The following is a 15,644-nucleotide window of genomic DNA, read 5'->3' on the forward strand; positions in this document are numbered from 1 at the left end:
TTCAGTACACCTCTCTATTCTTTTGTAGATTCAGCCATCTGGTCTATCAACTTTTTTCTTTTCTTTTTTTTTTTTTTTTTTCAAGATTGTTGGTTATATTATGTGTCAAACATGCCTTCTCTGTTTTCAGCCAAGCAAGAGCAAAAAAGTTTTCCTTTGGATGCCACCAGAATTTCTTTGTGAGTTGATGGGGACAAAATTAACAGTTGTGAAGGTGGGGAAACAAAGGCCTGTTTAATATCCAAGGGCATGACAGTCTTGAAGATTTTGCTTCTTGCGTTCTGTGCTTTCTGTCACCAACAATGTGAAGTTAGCTGGGCAGGATAGCAGCATTTAGAACCATCTTCATTAATTTGAGTCCTTGAGTTAACTTTAATAAAAGGAGGCAAAAATATAAGAAGGTAGGGACTGACCATACTGGTTTTTAATCCAGAAAGATCAGTGAAGAGAATTCCCTTTGGCAGGTGCAAACAATTGTAAAGAAGGCTATACCCCTTGCCTTCCTCAAAAAAAATCATGAAAGGTTTAAGCATTAAGGTATCTATTTTGACTTAGATAAATCTTTTCAGTTGGACACCTAGCCTACACACTCAACCTTGATGTGAGTTGAAAAATAAATTATCTGAATAATTTATAAATATTATTACTTCCAAAAAAATTAAAAATACCACTGTCACTGACAATAAATTAGCTTAGCATTTGTAGAGCAATGAATTATATTCTCAGGTACTTATTTAAAAGGCCTTTAGAAGAGATGAAACTCAAAAATAAAAATAAATTTCAGACATTTTAAAAATAACTTTAGGTGGTATATTTTTGTTTTATGATTTTTTAAGTAGAAAAGTACTAAAACAATGATTTCACAGTAATGCAAATTCCATTTATATAGCGCTCATATGTAGACTCTATATTTATCAACTTCCCACTTTCCCTAGAAATTGCATAATAAAATGGAATTTCCAGACAGGACTCAGGTTTTTATGGTTTAATGTATGTCAGAGAAACTGTCTCTTCTTTGTATCCATTGGTAATTATATAACATTGCTTCAAAATATGTCTGCATTTGGGTTTCTATTTATGTTTCTCTTTAAGTTATTTATAAATGTAGTCACTTGATAGCATGGTGCTTATTACTTTTTTCTTGTGTTACAACCAGCATAAAAACTATACAATCTGATAAATAGGAAAAGTATGCAATAAATGAATCTGTACAACTCCTGAAAAATAAAAATTTGCATATATTATCAAATCAGAGCTTTCATTTACATAATTCCTCTGAGCAAAGTAATTTACTCATGAAAGTGAAATTGAAGAAAATCTAAACCCTTTTCCCAATTTGCCTAAATTTCTCTTTTATTTGTGGCCCATTGATAAACTCATTGAAAATTCAAAGACTTTATACCTACTATGTTCAGTACCCTGCATTTGGTGGCCATGGATTCTTGGCAGATACTTTTCCTTTAAGACTTCTCCTTCAGGGCAGTATAGAGTACACCTGCCATGAGCTCATGATCGGACCTTGTAAGCAGCAGTAATAACGTTGGATTTTATTCTGAATAATTGTGTTATATTAGATAAAGTCATATATTCTCATACATTTATTCAATACTTATTTGATGAGGATCCTCTATTTTCCTGTCATAGTTCTAGGTTCTGGGAAGAAAAGAGTGAGTACCACAGATGAAGACTCTGCTTTTTCTCAGTTACTGATGTTTCAGTGGGTATGCATTATAGTCAGTGAGTCTCTCTGTCTCTCAATTAGTTAAACTATGGGTTTCTTAGAGTGTGGTGGGAAGGAATTGGAAGACAAATATGAGACCCTAGACTAGTTAATGCACAGTGGACCACAAATGCCAAAGAAACATTAATGCTCATTCCACCAAATTCTATTCCCTATAAAATACAAAAAGTTCTTAGGTCAAGTAAGTTAAAAATCAATGAAAAGCTTCTACAGTCATAGAATGTTATGAATTCATTGTAATGTCATTATAAATATTTCAGTTCTTAACTAAACATGATACATATTATAAAAAATAATGCCAAAGCATTATTGAAAACATTAATAATTTCACTTTGATGAGAATTATTTTAATATTGCTAATGCCAAAATATTTTAACTTTAAAATCTTTGGGCATATAAAATATTAATATTCTTTTGGAAGTTTCAAAGTGGTTTCCTTCAGTAATAATTAAAATGATATTCATAGTATTCTAATGTGAATTAGGCATTCTCTTGAAAAAAATCCTTGAACAATAGAATTTTAAGTTGTAATTCTAAATTTAAAATTTTAGTTTTTAAATACATTTGTATTGATATAATTTTAGACTTACATAAAGGTCATGAAGATAGTACAGAGGATTCCTGTGTACCTCACACCAAGTTTCCTCAATAAATAACGTTTTATTTCAATATTATCTGTATGTCACAATTAATGGATCAAAATTGATACATTATTATTAACTGTGATCCACATTTTATTCATCTATCTTTAGGCTTGACCTAATGGTCTTTTTCTGTCTTAGAATTTCATCAGGTCACAACATTACATTTAGTTGTTATGTCTTAGACTCTTATTGGCTGTGACAGTCTCTCAAACTTTCTTCATTTTTATGTCTTTGACAGCTTTGAAGAGTCAGATACTTTGTAGACTGTCCCTTAATTGGGCTTTTTCTGATGTTTTTCTCATGTGACTGGAGTTAAGGGCTTTTGAGGAGGAAGACCACAGAGAATAAGCATCATTCTCATTGTATCAATAAAGTTAACATCATATCTACGTAGCATCCATGGTGGTGTTAACCTTGATTATCTGGCTGAGGTGGAGTTTGACAGCTTTCTCCATGCCACTTATTTTTTCTCTTTTACCGTATTGTGCATTTGGAAGGAAGTCACTACACATATCCCACACTTAAGAGGTAGAAGTTATGCTCTACTACCTTGAATATGGAGTATCTATATAATATATTTGAAGTTCTTCTGCAGAGCATATTTGTCTATTCTCTCAAATTTGTGTTTTTATATCAGTATGAGTTCACATTTATATTATTTGGGATCTAGTCCGATATAACATTATTTACTTCGTTGTTCAAGTTGTTCCATCTTTGGCCATTTGGCAGTCCTTTGATTGGCTCATGTGCAAATTAGATATACCCCCACCATTGTTCATGGGTTTTTTGTTTCTATTGTTGTCATTTTACCTTCTGCACTACAAAATGGCTCAGACTCATCTTGTCCTCAGTCTTAGAATCTGTCATTTCTTTGTGAAGCTCTGATTCATTTAATCGGAAAATGATATTAGAAACTAAGGTCTAGTGAATAGGTGTGCTTATTACTCCAAGGGTGTCACTGCTTCTGCAAAAAAAAAGTGTGTATATTACATACTCACATATAAAAATATTTTTGTCTACATACATTTGCATCTATATTATTAAACTGAATTTTAACTATGCATTCATTTGAGCAGTTAAATCTGTTAATGGGAGCACAAGCTGCATATTGATAAACAGAAAATAATTCATTTGATAATTTAATCAACCTTTGCTGCTGCTACATTCCAGAAGAAAGTTATCAGTAGATGGAAGGAATCTTACTTTGTGCTCTAAAACAGGTTTTTATATCCAATCGTATAATAATGCTATGATTTTGTGTTTCTTAGAATAGATTTGGGTGCACCTATTTATTTTGGGCACTGTGTAAGAGTTGATAGATTTAGTAAAGCAGAAAAATTTTCCCGGAAGCAGAATTGGAGATAAAAATTTAAGTGTATATGGTTTACTAGGGGGTGCTCATCAGAAAATATCTGAATAGAGAGAGTGAAGCAGTATAGGAAAGGAAAAGGGATTAACAAGGATATGATCTTAGAAAACGACTGCCTGGCCTGAGCCAGAGAAGAAGGGCAGTAAAGCTTAAACTGTACCTTAGAATCATCTCCCTGAGGCAAAAAGCCTAACCTTTTCTATTTATTTGCTACTAGTTATTAATAATAGTTATTGGCTGTGGGCAACTTCCTTGGGCATAATTTTCTTACCAAGATGATTGTCATCAGCTGAGGGTAATTTTCTGAAAACTGTAGTGCAGCTGTGAGCATCTGTGCAGCAGACACAGTAAGGGGAGCAGGCTGGGGCATCACTGTTCTCTTATAATACACAAGGAGGATCACCTTAGCTTCAGAGTTATGGAAGTTTATTAATGGTTAAAATGATACTGAATGCAGCTCAACTAGACTGAAGAGTCTCACCGTTAGCAGAGAGGAGATTTATGCAGCAGTCATATTGTGGAACAGTGTACAAAATATTAGAGGTTAAAGAAACTCTGAAGGGAGCAGAATCAACAACCAGCTCCCAATCATGTAGAGCCTCAAAATGTTATTCGAGATGAAGACCGAAATAAATAGGAAGTTTGAAAAATATAAATAACAATCCATTCATGCAAATAAAATGCTCATGGAGTACATATTTTATGCCAGGCCTTGTTCTGGATGCAGGAGTGAAAGAAACAGAAAGTATCTTCTCTCATGAAGGTTACATTCTATTGAGAAGAGGTGGGAAAGAAACCAATGAAATAGTATGTGGTTCCATGGCTTCACTGGTGATGAGACCTAGAGGAGAAAGAAAGCACTGCATGAGGATAGGGGTCATGGTTTCAGATGTGATAATAAGAGAAGACTTACTTTAAAAGGTGAAGGAAACTAGCTATTTAAAGATTAGGAGAAAACACATTTTAGGTGAAAAGTATAGCTTGTGTAAAGGCATTGTGATTGTATGTGCAAGGAACAGCAAGGAGAACAAGTTTGCCAATTCCTGATACAGGCAATAACAAGTACTTTAGATTTTATACAGAGAAGATGGGAAGCAACTGTGCTTTAAAACATAGGATTGATGTGATTTGACTTATTATTTTTTAATCTAAAAAGTCAATGGAGTCAATGATTTGCAGATGGGACTTTTCTTCATAGAGAGCCTTTGTATTATGTAGGATCTTTAATTTTGTAAATGACAGATAATTTAGCTCAAAGTGGTCTAAACTGGAATTTCTCAGCCTCAGCACTATTGATATTTTAGGCCAAGTAATTCTTTGCTGTGTGGGCCTGTCCTGTGCACTGTAGGAAGTTTACCAGCATCCCTGATCATTACCCACTAGATACCAATAACAACCTCCTTCACTGCGCCCCCACTGACATCCCCAGTTGTGAAAGTAAAAAATGTCTCCAAGCATGTCCCAATATTCCCTGGGGGACAAAATTATCTGCAATTGAGATCTACTAGATTAAAACAAAATTAATCTATTACTTCATATTACTTAAAAGGTTGGTTGGATACAGGACTCAAATGCTGTTGTGTGAAGCATCCCTCGGGTCCATCCTCTGTTGTTCCTCCTCTGTTAGACTTCCTGTTGCTCTAGGCTTACATTATCACAATGACAAAAATTCAAAGAAATACAGAAGACTTCTCTTTCCCAAAAATCCCACAGATGACTTACCACATCTCATTGGCTCTGGTTGGCTATGGGTCCCTCTTAAGACAATCTATTATCGGTTTATTCCAATCAGGGGTGTCTTGGAGTGGGGACCATTTCACTGAGAGCAGCGTTTTTTTATTCCAAAAGAAACTTAGAGCAGAACTGTCAGGAAAGGTAAGTAATGGATTTTATGAAAGCAATAAAAAAACTCTTCATTATTCATCTGACATGGAGATCGATTTGGGTAGTTTAAGAGTACTTTGCCATGGTGATGATAGTTAAAATACTGTAGCGTGTATTTATAATTTTTTAAGAAGATAGATCTTTAAGTCTTCTCAACAGGCACATACAACACATATACAGACACACACAAAATGGTAACTATGTAGAGCTAATGGATATGTCAATTAACTTGATTATGGTAATTTCACAATGTATATGTATATCAAAGCATCACATTGTACAAGTTAAACATATACACATTTTATATTTCAATTATGTATCAATACAGTTGTTTTAAAAAGAGGTACTTTCTAGGGAAAGCCTAGGGATAGTGGTAGAGAGGGAGTTAATATACTCTGTGACTTTGAATGCTTGTAAATAAAGATCATTACCCATCAGCACTCAGTGACATTGTATGGTGCCTACAATTCAATAAAGTACCTACAAAAGGAAAAACAACAAAAAAGTGCCTCTGCACAGTTAAGCTATAGAATGTTGTGGGAGACAAATGCATAAATACATATGGTTAACCATATAGCTTGTTCAAATCAGAACGTTTTTGGGTATAAAAGTGCTATAATTTGGATATGACTTGTTTGATCCCTCCAAATCTTGTTGAAATTTGATTCTCAATGTTGGAGCTGGGAGCCTAATGAGAGGTGTTTGAGTCATGGAGGCAGATCCCTCATGAATGGCTTGGTGTAGTGCTCCAAGTAGTGAGTGAGCTCTTACTCTATTAGTTCCCACAAGAACCAGTTGTTAAATAGAGCCTGGTACCTTTCCTCATTCTCTCTCTCACTTCATGTGATTCACCTTCCGCTATGAGAAAGGCCCCTGAGGGCCTCACCAGAGGCAGATGATAATGTGTCTGGAATTGGTGGGTTCTTGGTTTTGCTGACTTCAAGAATGAAGCCGTGGACCCTTGTGGTGAGTGTTAAAGTTCTTAAAGATGGTGCATCTGGAGTTTGTTCCTTCTGATGTTCGGATGTGTTCGGAGTTTCTTCCTTCTGGTGGGTTCGTGGTCTCACTGGCTTCAGGGGTAAAGCTGTAGATCTTCGCAGTGAGTGTTGTAGCTCTTAAGGCAGCATGTCTGGTCTGGAGTAGTTCCTTCCTCCCGTCTGGAGTTGTTCATCCCTCCCAGTGGGTTCATGGTCTCGCTGGCCTCATGAGTGAAGCTGCAGACCTTCTCGGTGAATGTTACAGCTCATAAAGGCAATGTGGACCTAAATAGTGAGCAGCAGCAAGATTTACTGTGAAGAGTGAAAGAACAACGCTTCCACAGTGTGGAAGAGGAACCCAGACCACTACCACTGCTTGCTGGGGCAGCCTACTTTTATTCCCTTATCTGACCCCACCCACATCCTGCTGATTGGTCCATTTTACAGAGAGGCAATTGGTCTATTTTACAGAGAGCCCTGATTGGTCCATTTTACAGAGAGCTGACTGGTTTGTTTTGACAAAGTGCTGATTGGTGTGTTTACAACCCCTGAGCTAGATACAGAGTGCTGATTGGTGCATTTACAATCCTTTAGCTAGACACAAAAGTTCTCCAAGTACCCTAGATTAGCTAGACACACAGCACTGATTCGGTGTGTTTACAATCTCTGAGCAAGACACAGAGTGCTGATTGGTGCATTTACAATCCTTTAGCTAGATACAAAAGTTCTCCAAGTCCCTACCTGACTCAGGAGCCCAGCTGGCTTTACCTAGTGGATCCTGCGCTGGGGCAGCAGGCAGAGCTGCCCACTAGTCCCAGGCCACATGCCCGCACTCCTCAGCCCTTGGGCTGTCCATGGGACCAGGCGCAGTGGAACAGGGGTGGTGCCCCTCAGGGAAGCTCAGGTGGGGCCACTTGGGAGCCCACGAGGGTGGGGGGTGCTTGAGCATGGCAGACTACAGGTCCAGAACCCTGCCCCGAGGGAAACAGGTGAGGCCCAGTGAGAATTCGAGTGTGGCATGGGCGGGCTGGCAGTGCTGGGTGACCCAGCACACCCTCCGCAGCCGCTGGCCCTGGTGCTAAGCCCCTCACTCCCAGGGGCTAGTGGTGCCAGCTGGCCACTCTGGAGTGCAGGGCTGGCTGAGACCACACCCACCCAGATCTCACGCTGGTGGCCAGCGACACACACAAACCTGGTTCCTGCCCACATCTCTCCCTCCACACCTCCCTGCAAGCAGAGGGAGCCAGTTCTGGCCTTGGCCAGCCCAGAGAGGGGTGGGCTGAAGGGCTCCTCGAGTACAGCCAGAGTGGACACCAAGGGCAAGGAGGTGCCGAGAGCGAGTGAGGGCTGCTAGCACGTTGTCACCTCTCAGTAGCACCACACTTCTTGTACAACCTGCAGAACTGTGAGTCAAATAAACTTTTTTTCTTTATAAATTATCCATCCTCAAGTGTTCCTTGATAGCAACACAAAAATAGACCAAGATAGAAAGGTTATGCTATTGATAATCACTCTAGGAAAACATGCAAACCAAGATTTGTGACCATCTTACTTATCACCCATTGTATTAGTTCATTTTCATGCTACTGATAAAGACATATCTGAAACTGGGAACAAAAGAGTCTTTTTTTTTTTTTAATTTATTTATTATTATTATACTTTAAGTTGTAGGGTACATGTGCATAACGTGCAGGTTTGTTACATATGTATACTTGTGCCATGTTGGTGTGCTGCACCCATCAACTCGTCATTTACATTAGGTATAACTCCCAATGCAATCCCTCCCCCCTCCCCCCTCCCCATGATAGGCCCTGGTGTGTGATGTTCCCCTTCCTGAGTCCAAGTGATCTCATTGTTCAGTTCCCACCTATGAGTGAGAACATGCGGTGTTTGGTTTTCTGTTCTTGTGATAGTTTGCTAAGAATGATGGTTTCCAGCTGCATCCATGTCCCTACAAAGGACACAAACTCATCATTTTTTATGGCTGCATAGTATTCCATGGTGTATATGTGCCACATTTTCTTAATCCAATCTGTCACTGATGGACATTTGGGTTGATTCCAAGTCTTTGCTATTGTGAATAGTGCTGCAATAAACATACGTGTGCATGTGTCTTTATAGCAGCATGATTTATAATCCTTTGGGTATATACCCAGTAATGGGATGGCTGGGTCATATGGTACATCTAGTTCTAGATCCTTGAGGAATCGCCATACTGTTTTCCATAATGGCTGAACTAGTTTACAGTCCCACCAACAGTGTAAAAGTGTTCCTATTTCTCCACATCCTCTCCAGCACCTGTTGTTTCCTGACTTTTTAATGATCGCCATTCTAACTGGTGTGAGATGGTATCTCATTGTGGTTTTGATTTGCATTTCTCTGATGGCCAGTGATGATGAGCATTTTTTCATGTGTCTGTTGGCTGTATGAATGTCTTCTTTTGAGAAATGTCTGTTCATATCCTTTGCCCACTTTTGGATGGGGTTGTTTGTTTTTTTCTTGTAAATTTGTTTGAGTTCTTTGTAGGTTCTGGATATTAGCCCTTTGTCAGATGAGTAGATTGCAAAAATTTTCTCCCATTCTGTAGGTTGCCTGTTCACTCTGATGGTAGTTTCTTTTGCTGTGCAGAAGCTCTTTAGTTTGATGAGATCCCATTTGTCAATTTTGGCTTTTGCTGCTGTTGCTTTTGGTGTTTTAGACATGAAGTCTTTGCCCATGCCTATGTCCTGAATGGTACTACCTAGGTTTTCCTCTAGGATTTTTATGGTATTAGGTCTAACATTTAAGTCTCTAATCCATCTTGAATTAATTTTCGTATAAGGAGTAAGGAAAGGATCCAGTTTCAGCTTTCTACTTATGGCTAGCCAATTTTCCCAGCACCATTTATTAAATAGGGAATCCTTTCCCCATTTCTTGTTACTCTCAGGTTTGTCAAAGATCAGATGGCTGTAGATGTGTGGTATTATTTCTGAGGACTCTGTTCTGTTCCATTGGTCTATATCTCTGTTTTGGTACCAGTACCATGCTGTTTTGGTTACTGTAGCCTTGTAGTATAGTTTGAAGTCAGGTAGCGTGATGCCTCCAGCTTTGTTCTTTTGACTTAGGATTGTCTTGGAGATGTGGGCTCTTTTTGGTTCCATATGAACTTTAAAGCAGTTTTTTCCAATTCTGTGAAGAAACTCATTGGTAGCTTGATGGGGATGGCATTGAATCTATAAATTACCTTGGGCAGTATGGCCATTTTCACGATATTGATTCTTCCTATCCATGAGCATGGTATGTTCTTCCATTTGTTTGTGTCCTCTTTGATTTCACTGAGCAGTGGTTTGTAGTTCTCCTTGAAGAGGTCCTTTACATCCCTTGTAAGTTGGATTCCTAGGTATTTTATTCTCTTTGAAGCAATTGTGAATGGAAGTTCATTCCTGATTTGGCTCTCTGTTTGTCTGTTACTGGTGTATAAGAATGCTTGTGATTTTTGCACATTAATTTTGTATCCTGAGACTTTGCTGAAGTTGCTTATCAGCTTAAGGAGATTTTGGGCTGAGACAATGGGGTTTTCTAAATATACAATCATGTCATCTGAAAACAGGGACAATTTGACTTCTTCTTTTCCTAACTGAATCCCCTTGATTTCTTTCTCTTGCCTGATTGCCCTAGCCAGAACTTCCAACACTATGTTGAATAGGAGTGGTGAGAGAAGGCATCCCTGTCTTGTGCCAGTTTTCAAAGGGAATTTTTCCAGTTTTTGCCCATTCAGTATGATATTGGCTGTGGGTTTGTCATAAATAGCTCTTATTATTTTGAGGTACGTTCCATCAATACCGAATTTATTGAGCGTTTTTAGCATGAAGGGCTGTTGAATTTTGTCAAAAGCCTTTTCTGCATCTATTGAGATAATGATGTGGTTCTTGTCTTTGGTTCTGTTTATATGCTGGATTATGTTTATTGATTTGCGAATGTTGAACCAGCCTTGCATCCCAGGGATGAAGCCCACTTGATCATGGTAGATAAGCTTTTTGATGTGTTGCTGAATCCGGTTTGGCAGTATTTTATTGAGGATTTTTGCATCGATGTTCATCAGGGATATTGGTCTAAAATTCTCTTTTTTTGTTGTGTCTCTGCCAGGCATTGGTATCAGGATGATGTTGGCCTCATAAAATGAGTTAGGGAGGATTCCCTCTTTTTCTATTGATTGGAATAGTTTCAGAAGGAATGGCACCAGCTCCTCCTTGTACCTCTGGTAGAATTCAGCTGTGAATCCATCTGGTCCTGGACTTTTTTTGGTTGGTAGGCTATTAATTATTGCCTCAATTTCAGAGCCTGCTATTGGTCTATTCAGGGATTCAACTTCTTCCTGGTTTAGTCTTGGAAGAGTGTAAGTGTCCAGGAAATTATCCATTTCTTCTAGATTTTCCAGTTTATTTGCATAGAGGTGTTTATAGTATTCTCTGCTGGTAGTTTGTATTTCTGTGGGGTCGGTGGTGATATCCCCTTTATCATTTTAAATTGCGTCGATTTGATTCTTCTCTCTTTTCTTCTTTATTAGTCTTGCTAGTGGTCTGTCAATTTTGTTGATCTTTTCAAAAATCCAACTCCTGGATTCATTGATTTTTTGGAGGGTTTTTTGTGTCTCTATCTCCTTCAGTTCTGCTCTGATCTTAGTTATTTCTTGCCTTCTGCTAGCTTTCGAATGTGTTTGCTCTTGCTTCTCTAGTTCTTTTAATTGTGATGTTAGAGTGTCAATTTTAGATCTTTCCTGCTTTCTCTTGTGGGCATTTAGTGCTATAAATTTCCCTCTACACACTGCTTTAAATGTGTCCCAGAGATTCTGGTATGTTCTATCTTTGTTCTCATTGGTTTCAAAGAACAACTTTATTTCTGCCTTCACTTAGTTATGTACCCAGTAGTCATTCAGGAGCAGGTTGTTCAGTTTCCATGTAGTTGAGCGGTTTTGATTGAGTTTCTTAGTCCTGAGTTCTAGTTTGATTACACTGTGGTCTGAGAGACAGTTTGTTATAATTTCTGTTCTTGTACATTTGCTGAGGAGTGCTTTACTTCCAATTACGTGGTCAATTTTGGAGTAAGTACGATGTGGTGCTGAGAAGAATGTATATTCTGTTGATTTGGGGTGGAGAGTTCTATAGTTGTCTATTAGGTCTGCTTACTGCAGAGATGAGTTCAATTCCTGGATATCCTTGTTAACTTTCTGTCTCGTTGATCTGTCTAATGTTGACAGTGGAGTGTTGAAGTCTCCCATTATTATTGTATGGGAGTCTAAGTCTCTTTGTAAGTCTCTAAGGACTTGCTTTATGAATCTGGGTCCTCCTGTATTGGGTGCATATATATTTAGGATAGTTAGCTCTTCCTGTTGAATTGATCCCTTTACCATTATGTAATGGCCTTCTTTGTCTCTTTTGATCTTTGATGGTTTAAAGTCTGTTTTATCAGAGACTAGTATTGCAACCCCCGCTTTTTTTTGTTCTCCATTTGCTTGGTAAATCTTCCTCTATCCCTTTATTTTGAGCCTATGTATGTCTCTGCGTGTGAGATGGGTCTCCTGAATATAGCAGACTGATGGGTCTTGACTCTTTATTCAGTTTGCCAGTCTGTGTCTTTTAATTGGAGCATTTAGTCCGTTTACATTTAAGGTTAAGATTGTTATGTGTGAACTTGATCCTGCCATTATGATATTAACTGGTTATTTTGCTCGTTAGTTGATGCAGTTTCTTCCTAGCCTTGATGGTCTTTACATTTTGGCATGTTTTTGCAATGGCTGGTACCGGTTGTTCCTTTCCATGTTTAGTGCTTCCTTCAGGGTCTCTTGTAAGGCAGGCCTAGTGGTGACAAAATCTCTAAGCATTTGCTTATCTGTATAGGATTTTATTTCTCCTTCACTTATGAAACTTAGTTTGGCTGGATATAAAATTCTGGGTTTAAAATTCTTTTCTTTAAGAATGTTGAATATTGGCCCCCACTCTCTTCTGGCTTGGAGAGTTTCTGCGGAGAGATCTGCTGTTATTCTGATGGGCTTCCCTTTGTGGGTAACCCGACCTTTCTCTCTGGCTGCCCTTAAGATTTTTTCCTTCATTTCAACTTTGGTGAATCTGGCAATTATGTGTCTTGGAGTTGCTCTTCTCGAGGAGTATCTTTGTGGCGTTCTCTGTATTTCCTGGATTTGAATGTTGGCCTGCCCTACTAGGTTGGGGAAGTTCTCCTGGATGATATCCTGAAGAGTGTTTTCCAACTTGGTTCCATTTTCCCCCTCACTTTCAGGCACCCCAATCAGACGTAGATTTGGTCTTTTTACATAATCCCATACTTCTTGCAGGCTTTGTTCATTTCTTTTTCTTCTTTTTTCTTTTGGTTTCTCTTCTCACTTCATTTCATTCATTTGATCCTCAATCGCTGACATTCTTTCTTCCAGTTGATCGAGTTGGTTACTGAAGCTTGTGCATTTGTCACGTATTTCTCGTGTCATGGTTTTCGTCTCTTTCATTTCGTTTATGACCTTCTCTGCATTAATTACTCTAGCCATCAATTCTTCCACTTTTTTTTCAAGATTTTTAGTTTCTTTGCGCTGGGTACGTAATTCCTCCTTTAGCTCTGAGAAATTTGATGAACTGAAGTCTTCTTCTCTCATCTCGTCGAAGTCATTCTCTGTCCGGCTTTGATCCGTTGCTGGCAATGAGCTGCGCTCCTTTGCCGGGGGAGATGCGCTCTTATTTTTTGAATTTCCAGCTTTTCTGCCCTGCTTTTTCCCCATCTTTGTGGTTTTATCTGCCTCTGGTCTTTGATGATGGTGATGTACTGATGGGGTTTTGGTGTAGGTGTCCTTCCTGTTTGATAGTTTTCCTTCTAACAGTCAGGACCCTCAGCTGTAGGTCTGTTGGAGATTGCTTGAGGTCCACTCCAGACCCTGTTTGCCTGGGTATCAGCAGCAGAGGCTGCAGAAGATAGAATATTTCTGAACAGCGGGTGTACCTGTCTGATTCTTGCTTTGGAAGCTTCCTCTCAGGGGTGTACTCCACCCTGTGAGGTGTGGGGTGTCAAGACTGCCCCTAGTGGGGGATGTCTCCCAGTTAGGCTACTCAGGGGTCAGGGACCCACTTGAGCAGGGAGTCTGTCCCTTCTCAGATCTCAACCTCCGTGTTGGGAGATCCACTGCTCTCTTCAAAGCTGTCAGACAGAGTCGTTTGCGTCTGGAGAGCTTTCTGCTGCGTTTGTTATTGTTTACTGTGCCCTGTCCCCAGAGGTGGAGTCTACAGAGACAGGCAGGTTTCCTTGAGCTGCTGTGAGCTCCACCCAGTTCGAGCTTCCCAGCAGCTTTGTTTACCTACTTAAGCCTCAGCAATGGCGGGCGCCCCTCCCCCAGCCTCACTGCTGCCTCGCCGGTAGATCACAGACTGCTGTGCTAGCGATGAGGGAGGCTCCGTGGGTGTGGGACCCTCCCGGCCAGGTGTGGGATATGATCTCCTGGTGTGCCTGTTTGCTTAAAGCGCAGTATTGGGGTGGGAGTTACCCGATTTTCCAGGTGTTGTGTGTCTCAGTTCCCCTGGCTAGGAAAAGGGATTCCCTTCCCCCTTGCGCTTCCCAGGTGAGGCAATGCCTCACCCTGCTTCAGCTCTCTCTGGTCAGGCTGCAGCAGCTGACCAGCACCGATCGTCCGGCACTCCCCAGTGAGATGAACCCAGTACCTCAGTTGAAAATGCAGAAATCACCGGTCTTCTGTGTCGCTCGCGCTGGGAGTTGGAGACTGGGGCTGTTCCTATTCGGCCATCTTGCTCCGCCCCTCACAAAAGAGTCTTAAGTGGACTTACAGTTGTATATGGCTGGGAAGGCCTCAGAATCATGGAAGGAAGTGAAAGGCACTTCTTACATGGTGGTGGCAAGAGAAAAATGAGGAAGAAAGAAAAGCAGAAACCCTTGATAAACCAACAGATCTCATGAGACTTATTCATTATCATGAGAATAGCATGGGAAAGCCCGGCCCCCATGATTTGATTACCTCCCCCGGGTACCTCCCACAACATGTGGGAATTCTGGGAGATACAATTCAAGTATTCAAGTATGGAGACACAGTCAAACCATATCACTCTACCTCTGTCCCCTCCAAATCTCTTGTCCTCACATTTGAAAACCAATCATGCCTTCCCAACAGTCCTCCAGAGTCTTAACTCATTTCAGCATTAACCCAAAAGTCCACAGTCCAAAGCCTTTTCTGAGACAAGGCAAGTCCCTTCTGCCTATGAACCTGTAAAATAAAAAGCAAGTTAATTACTTCCTAGAAACAATGGGGGTACAAGCATTGGGTAAATATAGCCATTCCAAATTGAAGAAATTGGCCAAAACAAAGGGGCTACTGGCCCCATGCAAGTCTGAAATCCAACAGGACAGTCAAGTCTTAAAGCTCCAAAATGATCTCCTTTGACTCTATGTCTTACATCTGGGTCATGCTGATGCAAGAGATGGGTTCCCATGGCCCTGGGCAGCTCTGCCTCTGTGGCATTGCAGGTTACAGCCTCCCTCCCAACTGCTTTCATGGACTGGTGTTGAGTGCAGCTTTGCCAGGCATACAGTGCAAGCTGTCAGTGGATCTACCATTCTGGGGTCTGGAGGATGGTGGCCATCTTCTCACAGCTCCACTAGGTGGTGCCCCAGTAGGGACTCTGTGTGGGTGCCCTGACCCCACATTTCCTTTCTGCACTGCCCTAGCAGAGGTTCTCCCTGGAAGCCCCACTCCTGCAGTAAACTTCTGCATGCATCTAGGCATTTTCCATACATCCTCTGAAATCTAGGTGGACATTCCCAAACCTCAATTTTTCTTGACTTCTGTGCACTCACAGGCCTGAACACAGCACAGGGAATCTGGGTCTGGTGCATGAAACCATTTTTTCCTCCTAGGCGCTGGGCCTGTTATTGCAGGGACTGCCATGAAGACCTCTGTCATGCCCTAGAGACATTTTCCCCATTGTCTTGGGGTTTAACATTAGGCTCCTCATTTATTTATGCAAATTTATGCAGTTGGCTTG

Source organism: Chlorocebus sabaeus, chromosome 20, assembly GCF_047675955.1.
Source record: "Chlorocebus sabaeus isolate Y175 chromosome 20, mChlSab1.0.hap1, whole genome shotgun sequence".
Taxonomy (NCBI): Eukaryota; Metazoa; Chordata; class Mammalia; order Primates; family Cercopithecidae; genus Chlorocebus; species Chlorocebus sabaeus.